This window comes from Eumetopias jubatus, unplaced genomic scaffold (assembly GCF_037043125.1).
Source record: "Eumetopias jubatus isolate StellerSeaLion01/CBP00866 unplaced genomic scaffold, mEumJub1_p1.0 scaffold_15, whole genome shotgun sequence".
NCBI lineage: Eukaryota > Metazoa > Chordata > Mammalia > Carnivora > Otariidae > Eumetopias > Eumetopias jubatus.
Window position 1 is genome coordinate 1,833,897 of NW_028274821.1, and position 17,399 is coordinate 1,851,295.

Consider the following 17,399-nt stretch of genomic DNA (forward strand, 5'->3'; position numbering starts at 1 on the left):
TGAGGGTAAGTTCATGGATCTCTTGGACAACATTAAGCAAGAAAACATTAAGATTACAGGGATCCCAGAACGAAAAGAGAGAAAGCAGAAAATTATTTGAAGAAAGAATAGCTGAAAACTTCCCTAACTAGGGAAGGAGACAGACATCTAGGTTTAGGATACAAAGAGAGTTCAATTCCAAACAAGATGAACCAAATGATGTCCATGGCACAACACATAATAATATGGCAAAATTAAAGATAAAGAGAGACTTTTAAAAACAGCAAAAGCAAAGCAACTTGTTATGTATAAGGGAAACCCCATAAAGCTATCAGCTGTGTATTCAGCAGAAACACAAAGAAGTACCATGGTACACTCAAAGTGCTGAGAGGGAAAAACATATAACCAAGAATAGCTGGCAAAGTTATCATTCATAATTAAAGAGATCAAAAGTTTCTCAGACAAAAAAAGTTAGAATTCATCGCCATTAAACTGGCCTTACAAGAAATTTTAAGGGGACTTTAAGTGGAAAGAAAATACCACAATTAGAAGAAAATCATGAAAGGAAAAATTTCATTAGTAAAAGCAAACACACAGTAAAGGTAGTAGGCAATCATTTATAAAGCTGGTATGAAGGTTAAAATACAAAAATTCCAAAATCAACTACATCTTAAAAATCACAAAGTAAAAAGATGTAAAATATGACATTATATATATAAAATGAGGAGAAAGTAAAAACGAAGTTATTTTAGAGTATGTTCAAACTTAAATGACCATCAACCTACAATAGACTGTTCTATTCCTTTTTGTTGTTGTTGTTAAGATTTTATTTATTTGAGAGAGAGAGAGAGCACAAGCAGGGGGAATAGCAGAGGGAAAGGGAGAAGCAGACTCCACATGGAGCAGGGAGCCCGATGCGGGGCTCGATCCCAGGACCCTGGGATCATGACCTGAGCTGAAGGCAGACGCTTAACGACTGAGCCACCCAGGCGCTCCTAGATTGCTCTATTCTTAAGATGTTATATATGAACCCCAAAGTAACCACGAACCCAAAACCTAGATACACACAAAAAATAAAAAGCCAAGCATATTACTAAAGAAAGTCAATCACAAGGAAAGAGAGCAAAAGAAGGAACAGAGAAGAGCTACAAAACAACCAGAAAACAGTTAACAAAATGGCAGTAAGTACATACCTATCAATAATTACTTTGAATTGAAACGGTCTAAATGCGGGGGAGGGGGAGAAGATGGCAGAGGAGAAGGGGACTTTGATTCAACAGGTCCCCTGAATTTAGCCGGATATCTACCAGACAATTCTGAACACCCACAATGTCAGCCTGAGATGTAAAATGTAGGAATAATATCTGGATATATATTCCAGATATATATATCCAGAAATACGTATCTAGAAGCAGAAAATCCTCGGTTTCGAGGTATGAAGGATGGAGTTGTGATTCTGCGGGCTGATATCGGAAGGTAAACAGAAGGCGGAGGGACCTGACATACCTGGCACCTGGAAAGTAATATAACACTGGACTGCAAAAACGTCCTGTGCGGGGCACTGCAATAACTTGCAGAGCAGTACTGGCAGAAGGGGAAGGGCCTGGTAACAGTGCTCACTCAGGATCCAGGAGCTAAGGGGGCACGTAGGAGCAGACCCGGGGCAGACTCCGACCCAGGACGGGGACCGGTCACAGTTTTACAAGCACAAAGGGCAGAGACAACCGGGGGCCTAAGTCAACCACTGAGAGGGCTGCTGGGGGCATGCACTGCCTGTGGGAGGCTGCGGGTTTTTGGCAGGCGCTTACAAAAAGGGAGACTCTGTGTTCTGGAGGGTTGAGAAAGGAGCACACTGTGGTTTCCCTGCCCTGGGGCGGAGGTCTGGGTGTGGACATTTTCCTTCGCCCTGACCCTCCGAAAAGGTGAAAAGGCAGAAAAGCTGCCAGAGAACAAAAGCCCCCAAAACCGGTTTCCACAGAGACCAGACCCCACATAAGGGGCAGGGCAACTCAGCCCAAGTAGGGTGGCCTGAAAAACAGCACAGCAGGCCCCTCCCCCAGAAGACAAGCGGACGACAACCCTAGGGTCCCCATAAAGCCATAAAACCCCAACACCAGGGGAAAATAGTATACTGAGCTCCAGATGTTACCTTACAGCTGGTTTATTTCTCAGATACAACTTTTTTTTTTTTTTTTAAGATTTTACTTATTTGACAGAGAGACACAGTGAGAGAGGGAACACAAGCAGGGGGAGTGGGAGAGGGAGCAGCAGACTCCCCACTGAGCAGGGAGCTGGACACAGGGCTCGATCCCAGGACCCAGAGATCATGACCTGAGCCGAAGGCAGACGCTTAACTGACTGAGCCAACTAGGTGCCCCAGTTTTTTTTTTTTTTATTCTTTCTCATGTTTCTTTTTTCTACCTTTTTCTCATTTCAACCAGATGTTTAATATAACATATTTCATAGCTTTTTAATTTGTACTTTTTCACACCTATATTTTTTTTCCTTTTATGTTTCTTGTTTTTTCTTTTTACCTTTTTCTCACTTCATCTAGATGTTTAATATAACTTTTCACAGTACCTTTTTAACTTGAACTTTTTCACACACACACATACACGCACATCTATTTTAATAGCTAAAAGCTTCAGTGTAGTCCTTTTTTCCCTATTCAATACTACCTTTATACGTGTACCAGTTTTATTTTCCCTGGAACTCTGGGAAGTAGTGTCCTCTATGAAAGAGAACGAAATACACCCAGGAAGTACTGAAACACCCTACCTTGCCCACACTGAGATTATAGCCCCCTCTCCTCACCTCTTTTTAAAAACTTTTAATTTAAAAAAAAATTTTAATTTCATAAATTTTATTCTCGGGTTTCATTTTGGCTTTTTTTTGGTGGTGGCTTCCGAACACTCGATTTTCCCAGGGTGCATCTTTCCTGGATTGTGGTTGATATTTAGGACTCTCTACACTCCCTCAACACTCCCCTAGAAGGAGGAACCCCCAACAAAGGAAAGAATCAGAGCCTGTGGCCTCTGCCACAGAACTAATGGATATGGATATAACCAAGATGGCAGAGATAGACTTCAGAGTAACAATTATCAAGGCAATATCTAGGCTTGAGAAAAATATTAATGACAGTATAGAATCTCTAAGGGCAGAAATGAGATCGAATCAGGCCAAATTCAAAAATGCTATGAATGAAATGCAGTCGAAACTGGATACTCTGACTGCCAGGGTAAACGAGGCAGAAGAACAAATTAGTGAGCTAGAGGAAGATGACAGAAAAGAAGGAAACCGAAGTGGCATGGGAAAACAAATTAAAACCCAAGGAATCAAACTGAGACAGATTAGTGACTCAACAAAACGTTCTAATATCAGAATTACTGGGATCCTTGAAGGGGTGGAGAGAAAGAGAGGTCTAGAAAATATATCTGAGCAAATCATAGCTGAGAACATCCCTAATGTGGGGAAGGAAACAAGCATTCGTATCCAAGAGGCAGAGAGGACCTCTCCCAAGATCAATGAGAACAGACTAAAACCACAACATATAATAGTACAATTTGCAAATCTTAGATCCAAGGAAACAATCTTGAAAGTGGTGAGGGGGAAGAGATTTCTTACATCGTCCAGAGGGAGGAACATTAAAATAACGTCAGACCTGTCCACAGAGACCTGGCAAGCCAGAAAGGGCTGGCAAGACATATTCAGGGTACTAAATGAGAAGAACATGCAGCCAAGGTTACTTTATCCAGCAAGGCTGTCATTCAGAATGGATGGAGAAACAAGGAGCTTCCAAGACAGGCAGAAACTGAAAGAATACATGACCACCAAGCCAGCCCTGCAAGAAATGATTTGTATTTCTCTGATGGCTAGTGATGTTGAACATTTTTTTCATGTGTCTGTTGGTTTTATGTATGTCTTTGGAGAAATGTCTGTGTCTTCTGCCCATTTCTTGACTGGATTATTTGTTTTATGGGTGTTGAGTTTGATAAGCTCTTTATAGATATTGGATACCAGCCCTTTATCTGATATGTCATCGGCAGATATCTTCTCCCATTCTATGGGTTGCCTCTTAGTTTTATTGACTATTTCCTTTGCTGTGCAGAAGCTTTTTATCTTGATGAAATCCCAAAAGTTCATTTTTGCCTTTGTTTCTCTTGCCTTTAGAGGCGTGTCTAGCAAGAATTTGCTGTGGCCAATGTTGAAGATGTTACTGCCATATGTTCTCCTCTAGGATTGTGATGGTTCCCATTTCTTTTCTTTTTTTCCTTTTCAACTAGTTTCTTATTTTATCAATTCTTTAAGTCTTTTTTTAACTTTCGTTTTTACCTTTATATTTTATAGATATATTCTTCATTTTTGGCTTCCTTTCACTCTATTCAATTTTACTTTTGTATATATATATATATATATATATATATATATATAAGTTTTGCCTTCTTTACAATTTCGGGATTTAGTATCTCCTAACACAAAGACCAAAATACACTCACAACCAAGTGGATCACCCTGTTTTGTCCACCCTCCTCTCAGATTATATTCTCTCTTCCTGCCCCTCCCTTGTTCCCCCCCCTACACGCTTTTTTTTTCTTTTTTGGTTTCTGACCTTTTTGGATTTGTCGGGTGTGTATCTTGCTTGGGTCATGGCTGATATTTTTGATTCTGTTCATGCGTTCATCCATTCTTCTCTGAGCAAAATGACTAGCAGGAGGAATTCACAACAACAGAAAGACCCGGAGGTAATACTCTCTGCCACAGATCTATTGATATGGATAGAAGTAAATGTCAGAGCTGGAATTCAAGATAACAATGATAAAGTTACTAACTGGGTTTGAAAAAAACCATAAAAGAAACTAGAGAATCTCTTAGTGCAGAAATGAGATCTAATCAGGCCAAAATTAAAAATGCTCTGAGATGCAGCCTAAATTGGATGCTATAATAGCTAGGGTAGGTGAGGCAGAAGAGAGAGTAACGACATAGAAGACAAGTTGATGGAAAGTAAGGAAGCTGAGGTAAACAGAGAAAAACAACTAACTGACCATGAGGGGAGGCTACCAGAAATCAGCAATGCCATTAAATGAAGCAATATCAGAATTACTGTGGTGCCTCAGGGACATGAAAAAGAAAGAGGGCCAGAAGGAATATTTGAGCAAACCATAGATGACAACTTCCTTAATCTGCGGAAGTAAAGAGGCATTTATGTCCAAGAGGTAGAGAGGACCCCTCCCAAAATCAGTAAAAATAGATCACCACCCTGACATATAAGAGTGAAGCTTGCAAATCTTAGAGCCAAGGAAGCTATCCTGAGAGGAGCTAGGAGTAAGAGATTTCTTATGTATAGAGAAGGAACATCACAGTAACATCAGACCTATCCACGGAGACCAGGCAGGCCAGAAAGGGGTGGCATGATATATTCCGGGTACTAAATGAGAAAAACATGCAGCCAAGAATACTTTATCCAGCAAGTCCTTCAGAATGAAGGAGAGATAAAGAGCTACCAGGACAGACAGAAACTGAAAGAATATGGGACCACCAAGTCAGTCCTGCGAGAAATATTAAGGGCAATCCTTTAAGTGAGGAAAAACCTCCAAACTCTTTCTATGAGGCCAGCATCACCTTAATCCCAAAACCAAAGACCCAAACAAAAAGGAGAATTACAGACCAATATCCCTGAAGAACACGGATGCCAAAATACTCACCAAAATACTATCCAATAGGATCCAACAGTATATTAAAAGGATTATTCACCATGACCAAGTGGGATTTATTCCTGGGCTGCAAGGGTGTTCAACATTCACAAATCAATGTGATGTACTACATTAATAAAAGAGCCCATATGATCTTCTCAACAGATGCAGAAACAGCACTTGACAAAATACAGCGTTTCTTGATAAAAACTCTCCACAGTGTAGTGATAGAGGGTACATACCTCAATACCATAAAAGCCATCTACATAAAGCCCACAGGGAATATCATTCCAATAGGAAAATCTGAGAGCTTTTCCCTTAAGGTCAGGCATATGACAGGGATGCCCACCCTCGCCACTATTGCTCAACACAGTACTAGAAGTCCTAGCCTCAGCAATCAGACAACAAAAAGAAATAAAAGACATTCAAATTGGCAAAGAAGTCAAACTCTCTCTCTTTGCAGATGACATGGTACTTTATGTGGAAAACCCAAAAGACCCCGCCCCCAAATTACTAGAACTCATACAGCAATTCGGTAATGTGGCAGGATACAAAATCAATGCACAGAAATCAGCTGCTTTCTTATACACTAACAACGCAACTGTAGAAAGAGAAATTAGAGAATCGATTCCATTTACAACAGCACCAAAAACCATAAGATACCTCAGACTAAATCTAACCAAAGAGGTAAAGGATCTGTACTCTAAAAAACACAGGACACTTAAGAAAGAAATTGAGGAAGACACAAAGAGATGGAAAAACATTCCATGCTCATGTATTAGAAGAATAAGTATTGTAAAAACGTCTATGCTACCCAGAGCAGTCTACACATTCAATGCAATCGCTATCAAAATAGCATTGACATTTTTCACAAAGCTGGAACAAACAATACTAAAATTTGTATGGAACCTGAAAAGACCCAGAATACCCAGAGGAATGTTGAAAAACAAATCCAAAGCGGGGGGCATCACAATTCTGGATTTCAAGCTACATTAAAAAGCTGTGACCATCAAGACAGGATGCTACTGGCACAAAAATAGACACATAGACCAACGGAACAGAATACAGACCCCAGAAATGGACCCTCAACTCTATGGTAAACTAATCTTTGACAAAGAGGAAAGAATATCCAATGGAAAAAGAACAGTCTCTTCAATAAATGGTGCTGGGAAAATTGGACAGCCACATGCAGAAGAATGAAAGTGGACCATTTTCTTACACCCTACACAAAAATAGACTCAAAATGGGTGAAAGACCTACATATGAAACAGGAATCCATCAAAATCCTAGAGGAGAAGATATGGCAGTAACATCTTCGACCTTGGCCTCAGCAAGTTCTTGCCAGACATGTCTCTAAAGGCAAGGGAAACAGAGGCAAAAATGAACTTTTGGGACTTCATCAAGATAAAAAGCTTCTGCACGGCAAGGAAATAGTCAACAAAACTAAGAGGCAACCCACGGAATGGGAGAAGATATCTGCAGATGACATATCAGACAAAGGGCTGGTATCCAATATTTATAAAGAGCTTATCAAACTCGACACCCATAAAACAAATAATCCAGTCAAGAAATGGGCAGAAGACACAAACAGACATTTCTCCAAAGAAGACATACAAATGGCCAACAGACAAATGAAAAAATGCTCAACATCACTTGTCATCAGGGAAATACAAATCAAAAGCACAATGAGATACCACCTTACTTACACCAGTAACAATGGCAAAAATTAACAAGATGGGATACTACAAATATTGGTGAAGATGCAGAGAAAGGGGAACCCTCTTACGCTCTTGGTGGGAATGCAAGCTGGTACAGCCACTCTGGAAAACAGCATGGAGGTTCCTCACAAAGTTAAAAATAGAGCTACCCTATGACCAGCGATTGCACTACTGGGTATTTACCCAAAGATACAGATGTAGTGAAAAGGAGGGGCACATGCACTCCAATGTTCATAGCAGCAATGTCCACAATAGCCCAACTGTGGAAGGAGCTGAGATGCCCTTCAACAGATGAATGGAGAGGAGGGCAGGAAAAGATGGCGGAGGAGTAGGAGACCCTATTCCAACCGGTCCCCTGAACTGAGCTGGATATTTACCAGACCGCTCTGAACAGCCATGAGATCAGCCTGAGATGTAAGAAGATATATCTGGATCTCTACAGACAGAATACCGCAGGCGGTTCGTTTCAAGGTATGAAGCAGGAAGCTGGATTCCCCGGGCAGATATTGGAAGATAAAACGGTAGGGGGAGGGCAGCTGTGGGGATCCCCACGGCTCCTGCCCCCCCGGTGAGCGAAAGCCTCCCGGCCTCGGGACACGGCACAGACTCGCAGACCGGTAGAGTGGGGGAAGGACTTTTAGGGCAGCCCCCCGACAGAAACCTGGAGCGCAGGGCTGCACGTGCAAACTGGGGGCGGCTGGCGGGTCTAGAAGCAAAAAGGGCAGAGACTTGCCCCCGTGCCCCGACCTGGAGGTGAGGACTGGGAACCCTGCTGAGGGGCGCACAACCCAGACGCTGCAGTTTATAGCAGCACAGACAAAAACGGAGATAGTGTGGCCTGGAGAGTTCACTGAAGAACAGACTGCGATCTCTCTGCTCTGAGGCAGAGGGTCGGAAACGATCTCTTCGGCTCTGACTCTCAGGAGAGACGCGGAAAGCCACCACGGAAAGCTGCCAGAGAACAAAAGTCCCAAAAAACCGGTTTTCACTGAGCCTATCCCCCGCCACAGGGGACAGGGAAACTCTGCCCAAACAGGGTTGCCTGAGTAACAGTGGGGCAGGCCGCTCCTCCAGAAGACAGGCTGGGAGAACAAGAGGCCGACAACCCTAAGGTCCCTATAGAACAGGTGCATCTACTTGAGCTGTGGTCGATAATTTGGACTCTGAAATACCCTCAACCACCCCTCAACAGAATGACTAGGAGGAGGAACCCCCACATAGGAAAGACTAAGAGACTGTGACTTCTGCCACAGATTTACAAATGGATACAGATATAACCAAGATGTTGGAAATGGACTTCAGGGTAACAGTTATGAAGACAATAGCTAGAATGGAGAAATCGATTAATGGCAACATAGAATCTCTAAGGGCAGAAATGAAAGCCACTCTAATTTAGATAATCTAACAGCTAGGGTAAGCGAGGCAGAAGAAAGAATTAGTAATCTAGAAGACCAGGTGATAGAAAAGAAGGAAAAAGAGAAGACAAGGGAGAAACCACTCAAAATCTATGAAAACAGAATTAGAGAAATAAGTGACACCATGAAACGTTCCAATGTCAGAATTACTGGGATCCCTGAGGGGGTGGAGAGAGAGAGAGAGGACTAGAAGATATATTTGAGCAAATCGTAGCTGGGAATGTCCCTAATCTGGGGAATGAAACAAACATTCGTGTCCTAGAGACAGAGAGGACCTCTCCCAAGATCAAGGAAAACAGGCCAATGCCCCAGCATGTAACAGTAAAACTCAAAAATCATAGAACCAAGGAAACCATCTTCAGGGCAGTTAGGGGGAAGAGACTCCTTACATACAGAGGGAGGAACATCACAATAACGTCAGACCTATCCATAGAGACCTGGCAAGCCAGAAAGGACTGGCAAGACATATCCAGGGTACTAAATGAGAAGAACATGCAGCCAAGAATACTTTATCTGGCAAGGCTGTCATTTAGAATGGAGGGAGAGAGGCAGAGCTTCCAAGACCGGCAGAAGCTGAAAGAATATGTGACCACTAAGCCAGCCCTACAAGAAATATTAAGGGGGGGTTCTATAAAAGGAGAAAGACCCCAAGAGTGATAGAGAACAGAAGTTTACAGAGACAATCTATAGAAACAAGGACTTCACAGGCAACATGATGACAATAAATTCATCTTTCAATGATCACTTTCAACGTGAATGGTTTAAATGCTCCCAAAAAGCGGCACAGGGTTGCAGACTGGATAAAAAGACAGGACCCATCCATATTCTGTCTTCAAGAGACTCATTTTGAACCTAAAGATACATCCAGACTGAAAGTGAAGGGATGGAGGTCCATCTTCCATGCCAACGGACCCCAAAAGAAAGCTGGGGTAGCAATTCTTATGTCAGACAAATTAGATTTTAAGCTAAAGAGTGTACTTAGAGACACAGAAGGACACTATATCATTCTTAAAGGGTCTATCCAGGAAGAAGATCTAGCAATTGTAAATATCTACGCCCCCAACATGGGAGCAGCCATCTACATAAGCCAACTGTTAACCAAAATACAGTCATATTGATAACAATACGTTACCTGTAGAAGACCTCAATACTCCACTCTCAGCAACAGACAGATCATCTAAGCAGAGAATCAACAAGGAAACAAGACCTTTGAATGACACACAGGACCTGATGGACCTCAGAGATGTATACAGAACATTCCACCCTAAAACAACAGAGTACTCACTCTTCTCGAGCGCACATGGAACTTTCTCCAGAATAGACCACATAGTGGGTCACAAATCAGGTCTCAAACGATACCAAAAGCCTGAGATTATTCCCTGCATCTTCTCAGACCATAATGCTTTAAAACTGGAACTCATTCACAAGAAAAAATCTGGAAGAAATTCAAACACTTGGAAGCTAAAGACCACCCTGTTCAAGAATGTCTGGGTGAACCAGGAAATCAAAGAAGAACTTAAATAATTCATGCAAACCAATGAGAACGAAAACACATTGGACCAAAACCCATGGGATACTGCAAAGGCGGTCCTAAGGGGGAAATACATAGCCATCCAAGCCTCACTCAAAAAAATAGAAAAATCCCGAATTCACCAAGTCTCCACCTCAAAGAACTAGAGAAAAAGCAACAAACGATGCCTAAGCCATGCATTAGAAGAGAAATAATTAAAATTAGAGCAGAGATCAATGAATTAGAAACCAGAAACACAGATCAGATCAACGAAACTAGAAATTGGTTCTTTGAAAGAATAAGATCGATAAACCACTGGCCAGACTCATCCAAGAGAAAAAAGGACCCAAATTAATAAAATTACGAATGAAAGGGGAGAGATCACGACTAACACCAAGGAAATAGAAACAATTATTAGAAATTCTTATCAACAACTATATGCCAATAAACTGAGCAATCTGGATGAAATGGAGGCCTTCCTGGAAACCTATAAGCTGCCAAGACTGAAACAGGAAGAAATTGACAACCTGAATAGGCCAATAACCAGTAACGAGATTGAAGCAGTGATCAAAAACCTCCCAAAAAACAAAAGTCCAGGGCCTGAGGGATTCCCTGAGGAACTCTACCAAACATTCAAAGAAGAAATAATACCTATTCTACTGAATCTGTTTCAAAAAACAGAAACAGAAGGAAAACTTCCAGACTCATTCTGTGAGGCCAGCATTACCTTCATCCCCAACCAGGCAAAGACCCCATGAAAAAGGAGAATTTCAGACCGATATCCCTGATAAATATGGATTCCAGAATCCTCAACAAAATCCTAGCTAATAGGATCCGACAATACATTAAAAGGATCATCCACTACGAACAAGTGGGATTTATCCCCAGGATGCAAGGGTGCTTCAACATATGCAAATCAATCAATGTGATAGAACACATTAATAAGAGGAGGGAGAAAAACCATATGGTCCTCTCAACTGATGCAGAAAAAAGCATGTGACAAAATACAACATCCTCTCCTAATTAAAATGCTTCAGAGTATAGGGATAGGGGGAACATTCCTTAAGTTCATAAAATCCATCTATGAAAAACCCACAGCGAATAACATCCTCAATGGAGAAAAGCTAAGACCCATTCCCGTAAGATCAGGAACACGTCAAGAATGCCCACTCTCTCCACTATTGTTCAACATACTACTAGAAGTCCTAGCAACAGCAATCAGACAACAAAAAGAAATAAAAGGTATTCAGATTGGCAAAGAAGAAGTCAAACTCTCTCTTTTCGCAGACGACATGATACTTGACGTGGAAAACCAAAAGACTCCACCCCCAAATTACTAGAACTCATACAGCAATTCAGTAATGTGGCAGGACACAAAATCAATGCACAGAAAACAGTTGCTTTCTTATCCAATAACAACGCAACTGTAGAAAGAGAAATTACAGAAACGATTCCATTTACAATAGCACCAAAAACCATAAGATACCTCGGAATAAACCTAACCAAAGAGGTAAAGGATCTATACTCTAGGAACTATAGAACACTCATGAAAGAAATTGCAGAAGACACAAAAAGATGGAAAAACATTCCATGCTCATGGATCGGAAGAAAACACATAGTTAAAATGTCTATGCTACCCAGAGCCATCTATACCTTCAATGCCATCCCGATCAAAATTCCAATGACATTTTTCAGAGTGCTGGAACAAACAATCCTGAAATTTGTATGGAATCAGAAAAGACCCCGAATCGCCAAGGAAATGTTGAAAAAGAAAAACAAAGCTGGGGGCACCACGTTGCCCGATTTCAAGCTATATTACAATGCTGTGATCACCAAGACAGCATGGTACTGGCACAAAAACAGACATATGGACCAACGGAACAGAATAGAGAGCCCAGATATGGACCCTCAACTGTATGGTCAAATAGTTTTTGACAAAGCAGGAAAATACATGCAATGGAAAAAAGACAGTCTCTTCAATAAATGGTGCTGGGAAAATTGGACAGCCACATGCAGAAGAATGAAACTCGACCACTCTCTAACACCATACACAAAGATAAATTCAAAATGCATGAAACACCTCAAGGTGAGTCAGGAATCCATCAAAATCCTAGAGGAGAACACAGGCAGTAACCTCTTTGACATCGCCCACAGCAACTTCTTTCAAGATACATCTCCAAAGGCTAGTGAAACAAAACCAAAAATGAACTTTTGGGACTTCAAGATAAAAAGCTTCTGCACAGCAAAGGAAACCGTCAACAAAACAAAGAGGCAACCCACAGAATGGGAGAAGAAGATATTTGCAAATGACATTACAGACAAAGGGCTGATATCCCAGATCTATAAAGAACTTCTCAAACTCAACACCCAAAAAACAAATAATCAAGTCAAAAAATGGGCAGAAGACATGAACAGACACTTCTCAAAAGAAGACATACAAATGGCTAACAGACTCATGAAAAAAATGTTCATCATCATTAGCTCTCAGGGAATTCAAATCAAAACCACATTGAGATCGAAGAGGTGGCTGCCTGTGTTCTCCTCTAGGATTTTGATGGACTCCTGTCTCACATTTAGGTCTTTCATCCATTTTGAGTCTATTTTTGCGTGTGGTGTAAGGAAATGGTTCAGTTACATTCTTCTGCATGTGGCTGTCCAATTTTCCGAACACCATTTGTTGAAGAGACTGTCTTTTTTCCACCGGACATTCTTTCCTGCTTTGTCGAAGATTAGTTGACCAGAGAGTTGAGGGTCCATTTCTGGGCTCTCTCTTGTGTTTCACTGATCTATGTTATACGCAAACCATGAATCACAAAACACTACACAAAAACTAATGATGTAATGTATGGTGATTAACATAACATGATAAAATAAAATTTAAAAAAACACATTGAGATACCACCTTATACCAGTTAGAATGGTAAAAATTGACAAGGCAAGAAACAACCAATGTTGGGGAGGTTGTGGAGAAAGGGGAACCTCCTTACACTGTTGGTGGGGATGCAATTGGTACAGCCACTTTGGAAAACAGTGTGGAGGTGCCTCGAAAAATTAAAAATAGAGCTACCCTACGACCCAGCAATTGCACTCCTGGGTATTTACTCCAAAGACACAGATGCAGTGAAAAGAAGGGCCATATGCACCCCAATGTTCACAGCAGCAATGTCTGCAATAGCCAAACTGTGGAAAGAGCTGAGATGCCCTTCAACAGATGAATGGATAAAGAAGATGTGGTCCATATATACAATGGAATATAACTCAGCCATCAGAAAGGATGAATCCCCAACTTTTATTATCAACATGGATGGGACTGGAGGAGATGATGCTCGGTGAAATAAGTCAAACAGAGGGGCGCCTGGGTGGCTCAGTCGTTGGGCATCTGCCTTCGGCTCGGGACGTGATCCCAGGGTCCTGGGATCGAGCGTCCATTGGGCTCCCTGTTCTGCAGGAAGCCTGCTTCTCCCTCTCCCACTCCCCCTGCTTGTGTTCCCTCTCTCGCTGTGTCTCTCTCTGTCAAATAAACAAAATCTTTAAAAAAAAAAAAAAACCATTGGGACTACATCAAAATAAAAATCTTGTGTGCAGCAAAGGAAACAATCAACAAAACTAAAAGAAAACCTACTGAATGAAAAAAAAGGTATCTGCAAATGACGTATGTGGTAAGGGCTTAGTATCCAAAATACATAAAGGATTTATACAGCTCAACACCAAAAAAACAAATAATCCAAATTAAAAATGGGAAGAAGACATGAACAGACATTTCTCCTAAGACATACAGATGGTCAACAGACACATGAAAAGACACTCAACATCACTCATCATCAAATGCAAATCAAAAGCACGATGACCTATCACTTCACACCTGTCAGAATGGCTAAAATCAAAATCACAAGACAAAACAAGTGTTGGCAGTGATGTGGAGAAAAAGGAACTCTCATGTACTGTTGGAAGAAATGCAAACCGGTACAGCCACTGTGGAAGACAATAGGGAGGTTCTTCAAAAAATTAAAAATAAAGCTACCCTAGATGGCTGCCACATCTATTCTCACCCCAGCAGACATCTAGGGTTTTATTCTCTGAAGAGGTTTCTGTATTGCAGGATACCAGGCACATACCCTAACCCTAACCATCTGGAGAAGTCTCTGAACTGTAAAATACAAGACATATATCCTAACCCTAATCTGAACCTTAACACTAATCCTAATCCACAAAAGCTAATCCTAACCCTAATCCTAACCCATAACCCCTAATCCCTAACCCTTAACACTAAACCCTAACTTAAACACTAAGCCTAACACTCCGGAGAGGCCTCTGAACTTCAGGATACCAGGCACATACCCTAACTCCTAACCCCTAACCAATAACCCCTAATGGCTAACCCTGACTGAAACCCTAACCATCACCTCAGCAGAACTCTGGGGTTTTATTCTCTAGAGAAGTCTCTGACCTGCAGAATACCAGGCACATACCCTATCCCTAGTCCTAACTCTAATCCTAGATATGAGAAAGTGGCTTTTGGAACACATGATAAAGAAAGCTGAGAATCAGCCTAGTTATCCTGGAGAAGACCCCAAACATTTAAGAATTGGTAGTATTTCTGGAAATGCATGTGAAAGTAGAGATAAAAACAGAAGGACCAATTCAATATCTATTTAAAGAATTCTTAGGGTCCCTAATCCCCTCCTTGCCTCAGCTTTGTAGATGGCTGCCTTGTCTATTCTCACCCAAGCAGAATTCTGGGGTTTTAATCTCTGTAGAAATCTCTGAACAGCAAAATACCAGGCTCATACTATAACCCTAACCCTAAACTTAACTTTAACCCTAAACATAACCCTAACCCTAAACCTAACCCTAACCTCAGGAGAAGTCTCTCAACTGAAAAATAACAGGCACATATTTGAATTATAATCCTAACAGTAACCCTAAATCTGAGAAAATGGTTTCCAGAACACTAAAATAAGAAAAAATGAGGAAAAAATTGAACTACCCTATGATGCAGTAATTCCACTACTGGGTATTTACCCACAAAATATAAAAACACTAATTCAAAGCAATACATGCACTCCAGTGTTTATAGCAGCACTATCTACAATAGCCAAATTATGGAAGCAACCAGTGTCCATTGATAGATGAACAGAAAGAAGATGTATCTACATATAATGTAATATTACACAGCCATAAAAAAGAATGAAATCTTGCCATTTGAAACAACATGGATGATCTAGAGTGTATAATGCTAAGTGAAATAAGTCAGAGAAAGACAAACACCACATGATTTCACTCATATGTGGAATTTAAGAAACAAAATGAATGAATAAACGGGGAGAAAGAGATAAGCCAATAAACAGACTCTTAACTATACAGAACTGATGGTGGGTGGGAGCATGGGTGAAATAGGTGATGGGGATTTGGAGTACGCTTATCTTGATGAGTACTGACTAATATGTGGAACTTGTGAATCACTATATTGTACACCTGAAATGAATACAACACTGTATAAGATAATTTAAAATTTTCTGTTTTAAGCCAAAGAAAGAACAAGAAAAAATGTAAAGTCTGAGAACTTTCCAACCTAAGGAGAGATCTGGACATACAAGTTCATGAAGCTAATAGGTCATACCAAAATAACAATCCAAAATGATCTCAAAGATGCATTATAACAAAACTGTCTAAAATCAAAGGGAAAGAATTTTAAAAGCATTAAGAGAAAAAGAACCTTCACATATAAAGGAACCCCATAAAGTGAGATCAGTGGATTTCTCAACAGAAACCCTACAGGCCAGGAGAGAGTGAGATGATAAATTCAAAGTGCAGAAAGAAAAAAACCTGCCAAACAAGAATACTTTACCCAGCAAAGATGTCTTTCAGAAGTGAAGAAGAGATAGTTTCTCCAAAAAACAAAAGCTGAGGGCATTGATCTAAACTGGACCTGTTTCATAAGAAATGCTGAAAGTTCTTTTTTTAAAAGATGTACGTATATATGTATGTATTTGAGTGAGAGAGAGAGAGGAAGAGGGAGGGAGGGAAGGAGGAAGGGAGGGAGAGAGCATGAATGAGAAGGGCAGAGGGAGAGACAGAATCTCAAGCAGATTCCATGCTGAGCATGGAGACTGACACAGGGCTCGATCCCATAACCCTGAGATCATGACCTGAGCTAAAACCAAGAGTCGGACGCTTAACTGACTGCACCACCTAGGCACCCCAAAAAGTTCTTAAAAGTTGAAAGGAAATGTTACTAATTGATAAAATGAAAATGTATAAAAATATAAAACATACTGGTAAAGGTAAGTATACAGACAAATTTAGAATAAAGTAATAATGTAGTATGGTGTTGTGAAAATAACTCTAGGACAAAGGTTAAAGAATAAACCTATTCCTTAAAAGATTTTATTTATTTGAGAGAGATAGCAGAGAGAGAGAACAAGCAGGTGTAGGGGGCAGAGGGAGAGGGAGAGAAGACTTCCCCACTGATCAGAGAGCCTGATGTGGAGCTTGATCCCAAGACACTGGGATCATGACCTGAGCCAAAGGCAGACACTTAACTGACTAAGCCACCCAGGCTCCACTAAAGAATAAAACTATTAAAAATAACAATAGCTAAAATGATTTGTTAATGAATATCTAATACAAGAAGATGCAATTTTTTGACACCAAAAACATAAAATGTGGTGAGATGAGTAAAAGGGTAGAGTTTTTGTATGCAATTGAAATTAAGTTGTTATCAGCTTAAAATAGACTGTTATATCTCTAAGATATTTAGGTAAGCCTCATGGTAACCAAAAAGAAAAATCTGTAGATACACAAAAAACGAGGAGAAGAGCATTAAAGTATACATTATGGAAAATCATCAGTTTACAAGAAAAGACAGCAAGAGATGAACAGGGAGCTGTAAAACAGCCAGAATGCAATTAATAAGATGGCATTAGTAATTCCTTACCTATCAGTAGCTACTCTAAATATAAATGGATCAACTTCTTCAATCAAAAGGCATAGCAGATGAATTTAAAAAAGACACCCCCCCCAAAAAAAGACCCAGCAATATGCTGCCTACAGGAGATTCATTTCAGCTTCAAGGACACACAAAGAC